Source organism: Gymnoscopelus braueri, assembly GCF_963280865.1.
Source record: "Gymnoscopelus braueri genome assembly, chromosome: 9".
Lineage (NCBI taxonomy): Eukaryota > Metazoa > Chordata > Actinopteri > Myctophiformes > Myctophidae > Gymnoscopelus > Gymnoscopelus braueri.
Window position 1 is genome coordinate 53,782,665 of NC_137610.1, and position 18,195 is coordinate 53,800,859.

At 43.3% G+C, this 18,195-nt stretch overlaps 1 pseudogene across 1 annotated transcript in view; it reads right to left on the bottom strand.

The window, feature by feature from the left end:
• Positions 1-18,195, bottom strand: part of LOC308091619 (mixed lineage kinase domain-like protein) — a 61,169-nt pseudogene that overhangs the window by 18,987 nt on the left and 23,987 nt on the right. Inside the window, exons 3-11 of the transcript XR_013935103.1 lie at positions 17,709-18,158; positions 16,834-17,283; positions 16,433-16,507; positions 15,918-16,095; positions 15,374-15,474; positions 14,696-14,819; positions 12,098-12,182; positions 7,368-7,510; positions 7,145-7,194 (exon numbers count right to left, since the gene is read on the bottom strand). The product of XR_013935103.1 is annotated as a mixed lineage kinase domain-like protein (transcript). The remainder of the gene's footprint in view (positions 1-7,144; positions 7,195-7,367; positions 7,511-12,097; positions 12,183-14,695; positions 14,820-15,373; positions 15,475-15,917; positions 16,096-16,432; positions 16,508-16,833; positions 17,284-17,708; positions 18,159-18,195) is intronic.

Sequence of the window (18,195 nt, forward strand, 5' to 3'; positions counted from 1 at the left end):
CGTTGTCTTGCCGTCTTCGATACAGAACTTGATTGCGCAGTTCTAGTCGATTCCACTCACTTAGGAATAGAAGGAATGGAATATCAGGGAGCTCTTTTCTGACTGTTGGAGGGACTTTTTCTCCACTTTCAATGTGGGCTATGACTTCCCTGAGACAGGGGTCAGCTTGCTGTAAGTCTCCGATATCTGTTTCAGACAGGTGAGGAAGGGGAGATAGACCACCATGCTGTTCCTCGTTCACAAAGTCATCTGGTCATCATCATCAGGCGAAATTGCTAGTGACTGCACCAGAGTTAGAGCTCCATCACTGTTGCTGTATTCGTCTGTTATATGTTTGAAGTCAAAAGTGGACAGGGCTGCTAGCCATCTGTAGCTAGTGGCATCTAGTTTTGCAGTGGTAAGAATATACGTTAGGGGATTAGTGTCGGTCACAACAGTGAACTGGCTTCCGTACAGGTAATCACTAAACTTTTCAACTGCCGCCCACTTTAAAGTCAGAAATTCCAGTTTGTGGGCTAGGTACCGTGACTCGCTGCGATATTCTTTGGGTCACATTTTCCGGTTTTAATGTACTGATTTATCAAACCTGGGTTAAAAAGAGTTGGACTACAATATTCACAATCTCTCAGCAATCTGCTCAGCTGTTTCCAATGCTCACTTGTTAATGGGTATGGCATGGGCCTCTTTCTTTCAAATTCAATCTATTCTGTTGCTATGGCTTATTGTGCATATTGCACATTGCATATATTGCCCCCCCCCCCCCCGTTTTTCTGAAGGTATTTTCAGTACATCAGTCCAGTTTTACATCAACCCAAGCTGTTTGGAGAGGCACGTGTCCAGATCACACAGAATCCTGATCATGCTTGAACTTGCATCAGGTCCTTTGTGCCTCACCGTGTCAATGACAAAGCGTGCCTTTTCATTTCTCATCTTCATCCCAGTGGCCGTCTCCCGCTCTGCATCATTTATCACCTCCTCCTCAAACAGTTTGTCCAGGAGGACGTTGAGACTGGCATCTGAAACGCTGTCGATTAAGCTGCTCCGTACAGAACACAGTCTGTCTTTTGCTGCATGACTCGCTGTGCTCTGAACCTGTTGGCTTAGTTGTCTCCTTATAGCAGGTGCTGGGAAGTCCACACAGTCTTCCCACTCACAGACGGAGGTGTTGCTGTCTCTCAGAAGCAGCTCAACACTCTTCATCCTCCTCTTTAGCGTCACCTGAAATGTTGAGACGTAATTGTGATAGGACGATTCGTCGACTTTAAATTTTGACTTATTCGGTTTAATTCTGATGGCGTCATCTGGAGAGGCAATGTAGAGGGCATATTCTTTGTTTGGGATCAGTTCACAAGGAGGCTTCTCAATGTAAATCTCTTCTCTGTTTCCTCCTTCCTCCCTTCTCTTCCTCCTTTTACTTATCACTTCATCCAGCACAACGTTCCCAGGCAGCAGCAATACGTTCAGGGTCGATATGGGGTCGCCATCATCCATCGGTGGTGAATAAAACAAGGACATGTGTGTCTGGATAGGTTTGGGCGTGGAGAACATGTTGGTGATGAGGCCAAATATAGAAAATGTAGTTACATTTATGATGACGTGACTTTCTGTGATCAAATGGGGTTTGATCAGCTCAATGCCTTCCTCCGTCACATGGACAACAGACAGGGAATTGGCTCCATCCATGGAGAGGATCTCACAATGTGGAAAGTGTAGCTGACAGACAGACATCTGAGGACATTTGATGTCAAACAGTGGTCCTGCAGGCCTCTTGCCATGCTTGCCAAGCTGGGGTATAGAGTTCCAAGGGACAGTCCTGTAAGTCACATCACCCTCTGTCTCCATCTTAGACACCAGGCCGGTCTCGCTACACTGGTACAACAGTCCTGCTTGGGTGCAGAAGAACCTGTACTTTTCCTTTTTTTCTGCAACAACGATGTCAGGTGTAATCTTTAGTGTTTTGTCGAGTAGTGAAACATCATTTAAGCTGTTGGACCGCTTTGCTCTGAGACTTGCCGTGTTCTCTGCACATGGAATTTGTGTCAGTGAGGTTAAACTGTGAAAATGAGGCAGGGAGATGGATTCTTCTGTCATCAAACCACTGAAGCATGAATCAGGTTCATGTTGGAGCTCCAGCGAGGGATGTGGAGAGGCAGGATGGTCCTCCGTCTTACCAGCTGTAACAGCATGGACCTCCATCTCACCAGGCAAAGGAACAGTTCCCTAAAAAACAGAACAGAAAAAAGGTAAATCAAATCATGGATAATATAAATAAACATAAATATAGATTTACTAAAGACCACCTCTTTACAATTGATAAAAATAATGAAAAATGCTAAACGATAATAACCTCTGAGGAGGGGTGTAAAAAAAAACTGCACAGAAGAAGAAAAAGACAGAAAAACTAATTATTGTAATTCCCCTCTGTGCAGAAATACATGGAACGGTTTGTGGGGGCGACGGGACTTAACCTCTGGGGGCGACCTTTCTGGGGGGCGACCGTTCGTTGCGATCCGTGGCGACCGTGTTTAGGGGCGACCGGTTTGGTATTCCTCCTCAACTCCAAGAGGAGTTTAGACTAAAATAAATGTCTGAATATGGAATATGCTGAATATATATGAATATATATAATCACATATTGGTAAATTTGCATAAATAATGTAATGTTCCACATTTTGTTGGCAATGTTATTTGCATATTAAACCAAATTAACCACTTAAACCCTGTTTGCTTAGTTGAGGGCTCTGTACTAGGTCTAATGCTTTATTTACACAACACCAAATCGGTTTGCCCAAAATAGCTGATCTTCATCTACTCTTGCTAAATGTTCACCTCAGAATAGTTCATGTGGTTAGCCTGGCATCCCTATGTTGTGGCATGTTTTATTTATTATAAGTTTTTTATGTCACTGTATCAACAGCTAAATCTTACACATGTATTTGGGACTGCTACATTGGAGCTCATGTAGTCATTAGAACATATACATAAATGTCATGGAGAGACCATCAGGTTCTTACACTGCTGTCAGCTGACTCATACATGTTCCTTTCTCTGTTCTGAGCAGCAGCCACCAGGTCCTCACTGTCCTCAGCTGGGTTTCCTGTTGACATGGGTGTTACCCTGCTCACCAACACACTGAGAATCAAAGAGACAAGACATAAAATCCCACACTTTGAGACCCACTGGTGTAGCAGAGTGTTTCCAGTGAGCCAACATAAACAATGTTTGAGCAGAATGGAACAGAGCCTTCATTAGTATCATTGGCAACACTAGAAGATGGTCTAGAAGATGAAGCCTCCTCCCCGCTTCGTTTCATCTTTACAGTCGCGCAAATTTGTATCCTAATATAAATCAAAATCATCTAAGCATAATAGCTTGCTGCTTAGCAGAAATGGAAATTAAAAAATAAAATGTAAAGATATTTTATTATATATATTTGTGAACGGAAATGATGAACAGATGCCAGCTTCCATGTTCGGATTCTCTCCATACTCTATGGCCACGTTTACACGGCAACGATCAAAACAGAAAACGACAAAGTACCGTCACGGCGCGTTGTCACTTTTAATTTTGCATTTACACGGAGACGCAAACAGTGATTTAAAACAATGTGCGCATGCTAGGTGGCTAGGTGGCGCGTGACTCGCTGCCATATAGACCAGTCACGCATGTGTAGAACCACTTCCGTTCTACTTCCTTTATTTACATACACCAGTGCAGCATGGTACCCCCCCCCCCCCCTACCACCCCCCCTAACCCCCCCAAAGAAAATATCGTTTGGGGGTAAAAAATCATGGGATAAAAAAATAAATAAAAAATACCCAGATGGTCGCGAGGGCGAGGGCTCGCTTATTTTGGGGTTCAAAAATCGTGGGATAAAAATTTCCCCCAAAAAAGTTTTTAAATTTTTAACAACGCATCGCGTCCTGCCGTCCTCCCTCTCTCTCCATCTCCTTGTCTCTCTCTCTCTCCCCTCTGGCCCTCTCTCTCTCCCTGTCTTCCTCTCTCTCCCTCCCTCGTTCCCTCTCTCTCTCTTTCCCTCCCTCCCTCTCTTCCTTTCTCTCTCTCTCCCTCTATGTCTCTCTGTCTCTCTCGGTCCGTCAGCGAAAATTCTGTCGCTGTGTTTGGCTCACTATTCTTTCTCTCCCACCCTCCCTCTCTCTCCCCCTCTCTCCCTGTGTGCGCGCATGGCTGTCCCCCCCGCCCCACCCCCACCACACACACACACACACACACACACACACACACACACACACACACACAGAGACGTGCGTGGTGTCACTCTCTCCCCGTCTCTGGTGCGTTTCCGCGACTAATGTGACGCAACAGGACTTTTGAGATGGCCATGCCCAAAATAGGTTGACTTATTGGGATACATGCGTGTGACTGGCCGCCCCTGCCGGTTCCCTGAATTTTTATTTTTAAATAGGCTCTGTCATGATTAATTGACCACACATATGAAGTGAAACAACTAAATTCTATCCAAACGATATGTTATAAGTGAATTCCGTGCCTCAAAGAAGAAGTTTGAGAGCGTTTTATAAGCGAAAGTAAGAAGTGAAGGCACTCGCACCCTGACTCGCACAAACAACAATGGCTGCCGTTCGTCTTTTGTCGGCTGCACTCGGAGCCACCTGATTGGCCAACTTTTGCTGTCAATCACAGAACGATGAGCGACGACGCTGATACGCTCGGAGAGTGAGGTTGGGTTGCCATGTCCAGGTGTTGTAAGCGTGAAGTGGGTGTAAATTGGTTAGAGAAAGTGCGTCGACGCATGCGCAGTGCGCAGTGCGCAGCTTTGTGTTTTTTCATGAAGCTGGTTGCTTGTTGCTCGCGCACGATCTGGCAACAGCGGTGCATACGCATGCGCAGTGCGCAGTTTTTTATTTTTTCGTTCCCTGTTTTTCGTTCCCTGGTTCAGCAAGTCTTCCCTGGTTCAGCAAGTCTGCCAATTGTAATATAGATATATTCCAAATATTATTTCACTTTTTCTTTTCAAGATCTTTTTGAAAATAGCCGATCTACAAGCTCACAAAGCGTCGCGAATGCAACGCTTTGTGAGGCTATTTTCAAATAGCCAATGTAGTGCTCATGTAGCCTAGTCGCTTCTTTTGGGCTCGTTTTCATAGAACTGGCTGCTTATTTCTCTCACAGGATCTGGCAATAGTGGTTCTACGGCTCTGTACAAGGGCCAACGTGAAACATAACATCACACTTTTGCGGATTCCCCTGTATTGCACGTTTAGATGGAGACGTGAGGTTGCACGTCAAGATTTCCATCCTGTAAGGTGGTTTCACTTAGTTGCAGATTCAAGCCCCCAAAACGCCGTTCCTGTGTAAACGGATGGCACATCTGATATTTTATTTTGCCGTTTTCACTAGAGACCGTTGCTGTGTAAACGGGGCCTATATAGCATTCAGGAGGTGTAGTTCCAGACTCTATAGCATTCAGGAGGTGTAGTATCAGACTCGATAGATACACACGGAGATAGACGGGAACGCCCAGGAACGCCCCATTGGGGGAAAACTGATTGATCTGCCTCATAGTTACATCATACACGGTCGTTTGGATCACTTTCAGAGCTATTTCATGGACGATAGAAACATTGACAGCCAAGAAAAATCCATCAGAAGGACACTCGCCCTCGGAAAAGTTGACTTATTATTAAGATATATGAGACTAAAAAGACCAAACATTGCCAATCTATGAGCTCACAGCACGTCGGAACGCGACGCGTTGTAACTGTGAGCTAGATTGGCAATGTTTGGTTTATGTTCCCCCAGAATACGTAAGCTGGGGTTCATGTGGTTTATCAGATTATCCTTATTGTAGCTTATTGCATGAGTAAAGTTTCAGCACAAGCACCACTGAGATCGGAGATCTATTTCCCTCTTTCCATCTCCGTCTGAATACCTTAAGATTTTTTTTTTATTGAAATAATATGCATATGAGTGGTGGTCGAACAGTGACAAGACTTTTATGTCCTGAACTATAAAGATGGGGTGCTGTGGGGGCGGACGTTACCGCTTGGATCAGCGGGGATCGCGATGTTATCATTGTTTTGTCCAGTGCGGGGAAAAGGAAAGCTCACCACAATCCAGCTCTTGCCGCCCGCACGCGTGTGCACAAACTCGCTCGCCTCACCGCCCCTCAACTCCACATATCCCAAATAATCGCCCACCCCTCATTGAAAATGAATTACATAGGCGCGTCGGCCGCTTCCCGTCTGAAATGACCTTTACACATGGTACAATATACATCCGTGCTTAAACACCATGCTGTTCCTTCTTCTGAGAACACCTGTTGGCTTCTTACCCCTCCTCCAACTGCTCCACCACCTGGCGTAGCTTGTCCACCAGCACTGTAGAATAGAGAGAAATATAATGTATTTGTTTGGGATGTTTACGACTACACCAAAAGTTGAAATGACCAAAGAGGTAGCGACAGTGACCAATGAGGTTAGGGTTAGAGAGATAAAACTGCTGTTATTGATAAAATGTCATTTTAATGCATTTAGCCATGCACTTGCATTTTTGGCCTGGAGTGAGTAGACAAGCCGGGATGAATTCTACCGGGGGCTGAGAATCTTCACCCCATTGGCATAGTTAGTTTGAAGAGTTGAGTTTGGCCAAGCCAACATCTATTGGTGTTTTAACAATTTGATCAGATCATACCTGGGGTTAGGCACACCCTAATCTCTCAAGACAGATTCTGCTAACAGCAGCATCTGTCAGCACCACTGCCTTAAACAGTAGTGTTTAAGGCAGTGTAAGTAACCTTTTGGGTTCCCAGATTGGGCACACCCAGGTTCTACTATCTTTCTTTTCACATTGGTCTACTCTACTCTGTCTTCCTTGGGATAACACTCAACCCGGGTCCGAAAGCAGATAAACACAATTACCTCCAATTGTTGGTCTTTGAGAAGCATCATACCCACGACAGGCATTGATCAGTTGTCCCAGCTGTTTAGGGCAGTCATCAGGAAGTGGTTCTAGCACTCGCTTGTCCTCACACACTCTCTTAAAAATGTGGAGATTTGTGGTACAATCTGTTATGAGAGAAATTGTTATAAAATACATACAAAGTGTAAAGAAAAAGTGCAAGAAAGGTACAGTCTGCGTTAACCACTGTTTTCAGGACACACACCGTCAAGGGGGTTCATACGGGTTGCGATTTCCCACAGGACCATTCCAAGACTGGGAAAAGAAAAGAAAAATACAGTGTGGTTTGGTTCATTCATTCATTCATTTCAGTAATTGGCTCTAAGTCCAATTAGAGTTAATTGCTCTGAACTTTATTGTATTTATGCATTTTATTTGTTTGAATGTTTTATATTATGTTATTATTCTTATTACTGTAGAGGACTGACCTGTAAATCTCACATATCTTGCAGTATGGATGGTTGACACTGTCCAGCTGTTCAGGTGATCGGTAGCGCAGGGAGCTCTTCTTTTGGCCCTTAGGGTTCCTTCTCAAGGACGTCTCTGTTTCTGCCAGCTCCAAACCACCCAGCTAGTGACAAAACAGACAACCAACCAATGAATGATAATACAATAAAATAATAACCATAGGAAATACAGAAAAAGGTGTTGGTAGCAGTGACTGATGGATTTGATGGACTAAGAATTTACTAGCTATATTAACATTGAGATGTCATGTGTAGACGGGTGACAGTGTGAAACAGGTCAGTCCCTGTACGTCTGTGGGATTTCTTTTTTTTTTGCGAGGTCAGGCATGTAGTGGGTAGTGGGATGTGTGATGCTTGTGTTTTCTGCCATGTAGTTGATTGATTTTGGCCAGCATTGGTAATGCAAGACATGAGTTACAAGAATATGTAGTTGTTACCTGATAAGAAGTTGTTTAGAATGTGTTATTACATTTGTAATGTTTACATTACAATTGATTGGGATCTATTGCAATATTTAACTATTAAGAATTGGTACAGTAAAACATCTTGGTAATAAGCACAGATGGACTTGAGGAGGTGTGGTACAAGAATCAATATATCAACCAATAACAGTTATAGGTTGATATATTGATTCTTGTGTTTCTCAACCTTTTTGGTGCCAAGGCACACCTGGCATAGCCAAAAGATCCCAGGGCACACCTACAGTAGATATACGGTGTGTGTATTCGAAGCTTCGTTCGATGGCACAAGATTAGAACTTTTTTTTTCGAGTAATTGGCTGTTTTTTTTATTTGATATTTCTTTCTCCAAACATGTACAAATGCAAAATATAAGGTGCTTACCCGCTTGCCCCAAATGTTAACTAGGTGTCCGGAGTATTTGTGCAATGTATTAGTCCATATTTTTCAATAAAGAAGTGTTTTAATCCCGTCTGTGGACGAACGCCATTTCCCCCCCTCGTTTAATTCCTGTTTACATTGATTGTAATTCCGGCTTTCACCGGATGCGCCCGTCAGTACTGCCCATTGGGAACTTCCGACAGAATCGGTCACAGACGGGATTTAAACACTTCTTAATTGAAAAATATGGACTAATATATTGCACAAATACTCCGGACACCTAGTTAACATGTGAAGCAAGCGGGTAAGCTTTACTGGTGACATTCCAGGGCGAACTGGGGGGTTGTGACTGACAAGCTGCGCGTCCTACGTTATTGCCTCTGATTAGCCGAGCTCCTACATGCTTACATGACAGTCACAACGCGGGGAGGCGGGACATGGGCAGTGGAGAAGAGTGTGAGAGAGGAGTTTAAGTTTTACTAAGTTTTTTAAAAGTTTTTTTTCCTTAATTTCTTAATTTATTTATTCATTTATACAATGTAGCCTAAGGCTGAAATACAGTTATGATGGTCCACAAACCCAACCCAAAGTGAGAAATGCACAGAATGAATGTTTATCAAAATAGTAGTAGGATACATTCTTTAGGCTCCTTTGCGTCTTATAGCGCAGCTCAACTGCGGAAGGCACAGGCTCACACACAGCCGACCAGCCTGCTAGTTAGTCTACATATGTTTTATTAAGGAAGATTGGCATGTCAACGTGTTTGGGTATAGCCTACATCTAGTGCACACTGCTGTGATGTCTCTTGAGCGTAACGACAACGCTCCTACAACACGGACCTCCCCCGACCGACCCGGCCGGGCGGTGGTACACAGTCACATACAGTAGCAATGCATATGGCTATACATCGGCCAGTTTCAGGAAAGATATGTACTCACGTTGGCTGTTATCGTTTACGTTCCATTTCCACCATTCTAATGGATTCCAGGGGTGTGTAAACATCTCTGAAGTAAGTAGCTCCATTTACTTTCCTCTGAAGTGACGCAGTTATATCCAAGTAGGCTATTGTCCCCGTTCACAAAGTGCAACTTTTTCATCATCCACCTTTGTGCAATAATCCCGAACAGAGCTACACTAGTGTGACAACTGCCAGCTATAATCTAGTAGGCTACTGTAACTTACAGTAAGTTTACATCAATCATAGCCTCTTCAAACCCAGATACATTGCTACCGCGCGTAATGTGCCGTCGCCTACCTACCCAAAATAACAGACAACAGATAACAAGCTATCCACGCGCTGCGTCATGGCGTGTCGACAGCTTACAGATCTGATCTTTTGGGCACATAAACAATGTGGCGCGACGGAGTATGACACTACGCATTTTGGAAACCAAATAAGCCTGTGAGGTCTGTAATATTACATTACGTGGTCGACAACATAGACATGTAATTTGCCTGTAGTCAGTGGTTCTCAACCTGTGGGTCGGGACCACAACGGAGCTCACAATGCCTCGCGAGCTTGTAGATCTGCTATTTTCACAATATTTATCTGTGGAACCGAGTCAAACTAAATGTGGATCCCCAGTTCAAATATGATTCTTTTGGGGGGTCACGGCCTGAAAAGGTTTGAGAACCACAGCTTTTAATGCAGTGAACATTACATGAGCGTAGCGTTTACCGTGGTGAAGTGTTGAATATTCACCCAGCTGGGTTTAACGAGACAGCGGCGCAAAATGAAAACCAGATGTTTCCTAAACGTGCTGTCACAGATGATCCGACCATCTTATAAAAAATGTAAGCATATGCCAAGATAACTGAGGTTATATAGCTGATTCTGAGCTAAACATATTTGTTTAATTTCGAAGTTTTTATATTTAAACTTTATGATGAAAGGCCGCGGCGGCCACACACACAGCAGCTGTTGTGCTCGCCTCTCCATGTTTACGTTAATGAGCAGCACGAAGCAGCTTGACTGAAGCCGGTTGGGAGCCAGCTCCGCGCAGCGCGCACTGGAGGTTTCTTTGCGGGAGGGGACAGGGGAGTGGACGTTTTTTGGGCATTTCATTCATTTATTTGTCCAAAAAAAGTCCAGAGTCCCGAACTCGAGTCCCCATCTCTGCTTCACAGTGGTAAATCCGTGCTACTTTAAGTCATACATTAATGAGAGGGGGAACGGAGCACAACATACTTGGTGTTGCATGCCGTAAATAGCAGATCTATAAGCTCACAACGCGTCCTATTCATGACGCGTTGTGAGCTTGTAGATCTGCTGATTTACTGCGCACGACATAGCCCCTACGGAACCTCTCCCTCCGCTGTCGGAGCTATACAGCGGAGGGAGAGGTTTTGACTAGCAAGAATATGTGGCTAATATTGAGCCACTTGTTTGGGTTTAATCCAACTAAGACAAGTAGCATATCCAATCCAACCTAGCAGTGCATGTAAAATGTATTAATTTCGCTGGCTGCAGACTGCAGAGATAGGGCAACAGCGCTGGCCAGCGCAGCCTCGCGCTCATGGCAGATTAGCGACCTGACCAGACTGTGTCTGGCCTTGAAATGCAGTTCTCTCTGTCTCTCTGTCTCTGACGTTGAATTGTGGGCGTGCACTCCCCAAATGTTTTAAAGGGGGGCGGGGCTAAGGCCAAATGCCTCAAAGCTGTTTAGAGAGACGGGACTTCGTCACCCGTCTAAAAACTAAGATTTAGCACCGTGGTTTAGAATGGCGGTTCCCAAAAATAGCAGACATACAAGCTCACTCTGCTATTTTTGAAAAATTGGTTTGAAAGTGTTGCATTTGTTGCAAATCTTCTCTTCTGGGGGGTCGCTGTCATACAACATTTTCAGATGGGGGGGTCTGCGGCCAAATACATATCATTTTGGGGGTCCTTGGCACAGAAATCACTACTGATTTAGAAGGCATTGTAGAATCGTCTCAGGTCTTAATGGGTTAACCCCTCGTCAGCCTTCTGATTGGTGTTTGACCAGCCAACCAGCAGGCTCCTTCCATCTTGTCCCGCCCTGGTTCCTGGTTGTTTATGTTGAGTTGCAAAATGTTTTTTTCAATGGTAGACAGTGGATGGAGAGAGAGAGGATATTTTGTCCAACCAAGCGCAACAGCAACCAATGGGCATAAAGAGACATGACAAAGGGTCAATTAGCCGAAAGAATAAGATTACAATTATGATAATTTTAAAGATCATATACATGTAGTGAGCTGTGAACAAAATGAATCAAGGCAAAATGTATAATTTCATATCAACTTAATGTAACGGAATGTAGACGGCATCCCGGGAGCAGTATGGGTTGGCGCCCCAGGCTGTGTCTTCCGTGAGGAAGAAGCCCAACAAACCCACGGTGAGGCCTTTAGGAGGGCCATTCAAGCAATCCGCAAGTGGAGCCTGCAGTACCACCACGGCCCAAGGAACCATCACGCCAGAAGGAAATGTTTGGATCGGGGCGGTGCAACGGATCTGGCGCAGCGCTCAGGTCCTGGACCTGGTGAGACGAAGGAGGAGCCCGGCCAGGAGACAACCCACAGAGCCTAGTCCCTCCACGTGCCAGAGCCTCCCTGAGTCCCGGCAGAGTACTTCCGGAGAAGCGGAATGAGTGGCCCTGTCTTTCCCTATATAGGACTGACCTTAGCTACTGGGACGTAAGTCGGGGCTCGATCAACCCTGGCTGGGTCACCTGGGCGAGGGTGTATGTTGTATGTTGCGACTCTGCGAGACCCGAAACACCTGATGACCCCAGGCTACAACACTGATGATACGTCCCAGTTGCATCCATGTGATGTTTTTCTTTATTATATAATATGAAATATGCTTTATATTTAACTCTGTCAGTGTCATACCTTAACTCTGTAGCCTTCAGCTACCATGAACTTGTCGCTGGTGATGCTCCCATGGACTCTGGATTCTTCTTCTGACTGATGTAATCTAAGAGGAAACAAAAGTTGTCAGTGTGTAATTTATCAGAATCAACTTGTAAGAGATTTTAAAGGTGTGGCTTAACCCTGCCTGGACACTAGGAATGGGGATTGTTTTTTTATTAATTTCAATCCCCTTATCGATCCAATTCCTTATCGATCCCAATATTGATTCTTTACTATTATTAGTTGTTGGCAAATGGGTGCTAATCTGGGGCATCCATTCTATCACTTTCATTCAATGTTCGCAAACAATCAAAAGAAGAGCCTGTTGAACTCAAATGATGCACAACATTGAAGCAATATGCACATGCAAGCTATTAAATCCATGATCCTTGCTTTTACCGTTGGCAAGAGATTCAGCAGAAGTCAAAAGCTTTATTAGAATGACATATAATCTCTGTCGGGTGGTTCATACTTTTCAGGATTCAAAAAAAATAAATAGCAAAAGTAGCAGATCTACAAGCTCAAAATCTGCTACTGGATCTGCTAGGAGGTTTCTACCTGACAGCAACAATATTGAGTCAGTGATTTGATTTAGCCCATTAAAACCGGGAAAGCCTCTGTGTCATTTTAGATTTTAGCATTGGCCATTAAAAAATAGCAGATCTACAAGCTCACAGCGTGTCACCTTGTGCCGCGCTGCGAGCTTGTACATCTGCTATTTTTGAACATTTTAGAAAATTCTTGAAAGTGTTTGAAACATCTTGAATAATTTAGATTTTTTTTTACACAAATCTTCTCTTCTGGGGGGTCCCTGGCACAAAACATTTTCAGATGGGGGTCCGCGGCCAAATACATATCATTTTGGGGTCCTTGACATGAAAAAGTTTTAGAACTACAGATGCATTTGTAGAATCAGCCTCAGGTCTTAATGGGTTAAATGACATGACTCTCATCTCTTGAGACATGGCGTCACGAGGCACCACCACCATCACCAAAGAACCGCTGAAGCACCAACATTTGTTTGAATGTACAGTACAAGTGGTGTGTTCTACCATGTTACGCTATATACGTAGACTGCCGTCCAAGAAAACTTGATGAAAATCGTATACCCTCCAGTAACCATCCGAGGAAGCGTACCAGCTGATACGCAGGAGGAGGGGCTGGGGGCAGCAAGAATGTAAACTTCAGTTTAAATAGCCTTTTTCATGATAATGTGGCGTATGAGGTGAAGGCTTATGTGTGGCTATTGTCTTGAGGTGATAATGATCACTGGCTATTGGAGTTTTGAAGTAATTCACACATTAACTTAACAATAGAGCGGTGATTTCATTCAGTGACCACGCGTGAGTGTATACATGAGTGTGGGAGGGAATAAATATCGTATACCCTCCAAAAACATAAAATCTAACAGAGTACAGAGGGTGAAAGTGAACAAAACCCTCTCCTCAGCATTAACTACTAATGTTGGTGCTCCCCAGGGTTGTGTAAGCTCAGCTGTACTTTTCACCCTTTATACTGACAGCTGTCGTACTGAGGAATGTCTGTCTGAATGTCGCACTGACAAACCAGACCAATACATTCTAAAGTACTCTGATGATACAGTCTTGATTTCTCTTTTGGATAGTTCCAGTGATCCTGGACTGCACCAACACAGAGTAAATAAGGTGGTGGAGTGGAGTGATAACAACGCTCTTATCATTAACACAAAAAAGACAGAAGAGATTGTTTTTGGTGCTCCACTAGAGATACACAGATCCCCCATTACTATTCATAGTGAACAGATCAACCAGGTATGTTCGTAAACATACCTAGGAGTAGTAATAGACCACCTTTTGTCATGGAAAGACCAGATTGAATCAGTGGGTAAGAAAACAAAACAAAGAGTCTATTTCCTTCGCCGTCTGAGATCTTTTGGTGCTAGTAGACAGATTCTTCTTTTGTTTTTCACTTCTGTTATTATGAGTGTTCTGCAGTACTGTAGTCCCACCTGGTATGGATGTCTGTCTGTAGCTTAAAAATCACAACTGCTGCAGCAAGTGAACATTTGTTCAAAGATTGTTGGACAACCACTTCAGAGGCTCTATACATCTACGTATAATAACAGTATGATAAGGTTGGCAAGGAATATCACTTCAAACACTAGCCATGCTTTGTATGGAGAATATAGGTTGTTGCCTTCAGGAAGGAGATACGGTGTTCCTACATACAATAAGGTCAAACTGAAGAGGTCCTTTGTCCATCAGACGACATTGAGGCTTAATCAGGAGTTATAGGCCAGGGGTAGGCTGAGTGGCGGACATTGCTCTTGTCTTTGCATGTCTTTATGTATGTATTTTGTTGTTTTCTTGTGTCATGTCAAATGTGTGTACTGTTATATGTTGCATACATGGCTGTTGGGTCGCAAGACAAATTTCAGTGCAAACTGACAATAAAGTATTATCGTATCGTAAAAAGACCTAGAACACACCACTGGAATGTATAATGTCAAAACGTCAAGTCAGATTCTTACTTATTGAACTCATTCTGAATCTAATTGGTTTGTTTTTCTCTACCAAAGACTTTCCACTGAGAACTCACCTGTAGATGCCCTGTGCAGCATCCAAACACATGCAAGCCTTCCTGTCCCAAGGTAGTTTAAACTTGGAGTTGTCCAAAACGTCTCTCAGACTTCCCTTCTCACAGTACTACATCACTATGAGACCTAGTGGCAGGGAAAAGGAAATCTCATATGATATAGAACAGTGGTTCTAAACCTTTTTAGGCTGCCACCCCCAAAAATAATCATATTTGAACCCCACATTGATAAGCACTTGGAATTGTACGAGTTGAGGCATTACATTTAGTTTGACTTGGTTCCCACAGATAAATATCGTGAAAATAGAAGCTACAAGCTCACAATGCATCGCAAAGTGAGGCGTTATGAGCTTGTAAATCGGCTATTTTCACAACATTTGCCTCTTTCTTATATTACTTGACAATTTGGACAATTTTTGACCAGTTATAATATAGTCGGTTGATGCATTGATGATTCATTTCATTTATTTATTTATTTTTATTAAAAAGGTCTTTAAAGTCCTTAAATTGTCACTTTATTGTCATCTGGGGATCCCCTCAAAATCATGTGGGGGTCCTGACCCACAGGTTGAGAATAACTGATATAGGAGACAGGCGCAAAGTAGAAAATTGAAAGCAGATGATGACGTGGTTTCAATAATACTTCTCAACAAGTAAAGCAAAATTATAAAATTGACTCACCATCAGCACCCTGGAAACAGACTCCAAACATCCGCAGTATGTGTGGTGATTCATAGCGCCTCATGGTTTCGACCTCATTCTCGAATATCCTCATCACCTCGCTTTTAGGGAAATAATACAATACATAGATTAACACCCAGCCAGGCCCGCTCTCTCCCCACACTGTACCTGATTTACAGTAATCTTAATCTATTTTGTTCATTTACAGCAGTGGTTCTCAAACTTTTTCATGCCAATGACCCCCAAATTGATATGCATTTGGCCGCGGACCCCCTTCTGCAAATATTTTGTGCCAGGGACCCCAAGAAGAGAAGATGTGTGTTAAAACATTTTCGACATTTCAAAAATAGCAGATACAAGCTTGCAGCGCGGCAAACATAATGGATAAAATGGTTAAAATGATTGGGATGTTATGTTGACTACTTTTGCTGGGGACACTGCCCCCCCCAGAAAGAAAGAAATGGCCGCCACTGCTATGCCCTATAATCTATATTGTATTATTATAGTATAAACATTTGATTAATTAAAAACATGTGCCGCAAACCTTGGTATAGTGGTCTTTGGACAGAGGTATTTTTTGATGGCCACCGGATATTTCTTGTATTCTCCCTTGTAGACTTCAAAGATGTCAGTTTTCATGAAGGGAGTTTTGGGTAAATCAAAGGTCAGGTACTCAGGGTTGACCTTTCGGATGTCTTTAGGAATGCTCTCAGACTTCTGAACTGGTGACGGCAAAACCACCAATGGATTGAAGAAGAAAACAGAAATATCAGACAGCTGTCAGTAAATCCCTTTCTGGAATAAAAACATTGAATAAATAGCACAGCCTAAAGTCACTGAGGGATACTGCTGTGAATAAATGGCTTTCAAATGACTTTATATTTACCACAATCATGACTGGGGCTTTTGTTTTGGTAATTGTTTTATTCAAATTGAAAATGTCTATACACAAAGCATAATGTCTAACAAATAAATAACCCTTCCTCTGAAGTCTAGGGTATTATGGGTGAAATACAAAGTGGAATAGTAAACCATGCACTACTACTACTGTTTACTTACGCATTTCATAGCATGACATAGCATCCAGTTTCTCCTCCACAGTATCCTGTTGGTCCATCATATGTTGTTGTAGCACTGTGAAATAAATCTGATATTAAAGCCAATCACACAATCAACATTAACTTCATAAAGGCGTACAGTACCTATGTACAGATTCAATTTTAGACATTAGACACTGGTTCTGTAGAACCGGTGTCTACAATATTATACAGTCAACACTGGTAGACTAATGATAATAATAAAAAATAAAAATATAATTAGACCTATTTCAAATTTAAATTAAGTTTTAAGCTTTTTTTTACGCAAAAAAGAAAGGCCTTTACACATATGGCTCAAAGAAAAATGATAGACTTCTTGCACAAATGTATTTTATACAAAAGACAAGACCCCCCTCCTCTCACTTTTCAGGATCTCTGCACAATCCTCCTTCCTGTCTGCTTCATCCTCATACTGTTGAGAAACTGCTTCAAACATCTTGTACAGGTTATGATCCATCTCCACCTGCAGATTCAGGGACAGCACCTGGAACGCGTCGTTGAGACGCTCGTTCAGGCTTGCAAACTCATCTCCGTGGTTGTAGGTCTTCACGATTCGCTTGATAAGATCTTCTTTCTTCTGTATTCTGTATTTTTTGACGACATCCGAAGCAGACTTGAGCGTGACCTTGAGCTTCTCGAGGCAGACCTCGGGACAGATCTGGGCCCCTTTTCGCTTGGTGGCCCTCAGCACCAGCTCCAGCCCTTTCACACGGTCTTTCAGACGTGTGCATCGTTTCTTGTTGGCCTTGACCTCCTCACAAAGAGCGTAGAGTTTAGTCGCTATGCTCAAGATGGGGTCTATCAAATCCATGCCTGAAGGGAGAAAGGGGGACAGAATCTGAATTTTGCACGCACAAACATTTTCTCATTTTCATTTTCAGGTATGTATTATCATGTCATAGTTATACACTAATAAGGATACACATGCTGTCTAACTTGCCAATCACACAATCAACATTAACTTCATAAAGGCGTACCTATGTACAGCTTCAATTTTAGACATTAGACACTGGTTCTGTAGAACCAGTGTTTACACTATTATACAGTCAACACTGGTAGACTAATAATAATAATAATAAATAAAAATAAAAATTAGACCTATTTCAAATTGAAATTCAGTTTTCAGCTCCCATACAACGCAAAAAAGAAAGGCCTGTACACATCTGGCTCAAAGAACGATGATCGACTTCTTGCACAAATATATTTTATACAAAAGAAGACAAGACCCCCCTCCTCACTTTTCTGGATCTCTGCTTCATCCTCCTTCCTGTCTGCTTCATCCTCTTCCCGTTGAGAAGCTGCATCAAACAGGTTATGATCCATCTCCACCTGCAGATTCAGGGACAGCACCTGGAACGCGTCGTTGAGACGCCCGTTCAGGGTCTCAAACTCGTCTCCGTGGTTGTAGGTGTTCACGATTCGCTTGATGAGATATTCTTTATCAGCTGTGTATTTTTTGACGACATCCGTAGCAGACTCCAGCGTGACCTTGAGCTCCTCGAGGGTCGTGTGCATCTTGGAGTCGGGAGAGATCTGGGCCCCTTTTCGCTGAATGGCCCTCAGCACCAGCTCCAGCCCTTTCACACGGTCTTTCAGACGCGTGCATCGTTTCTTGTTGGCCTTGACCTCCTCGCAGAGAGCGTAGAGTTTAGTCGCTATGCCCAAGATGGGGTCTATTAAATCCACGACTGAAGGGAGAAAGGGGGACAGGTTGAACTGCAATAG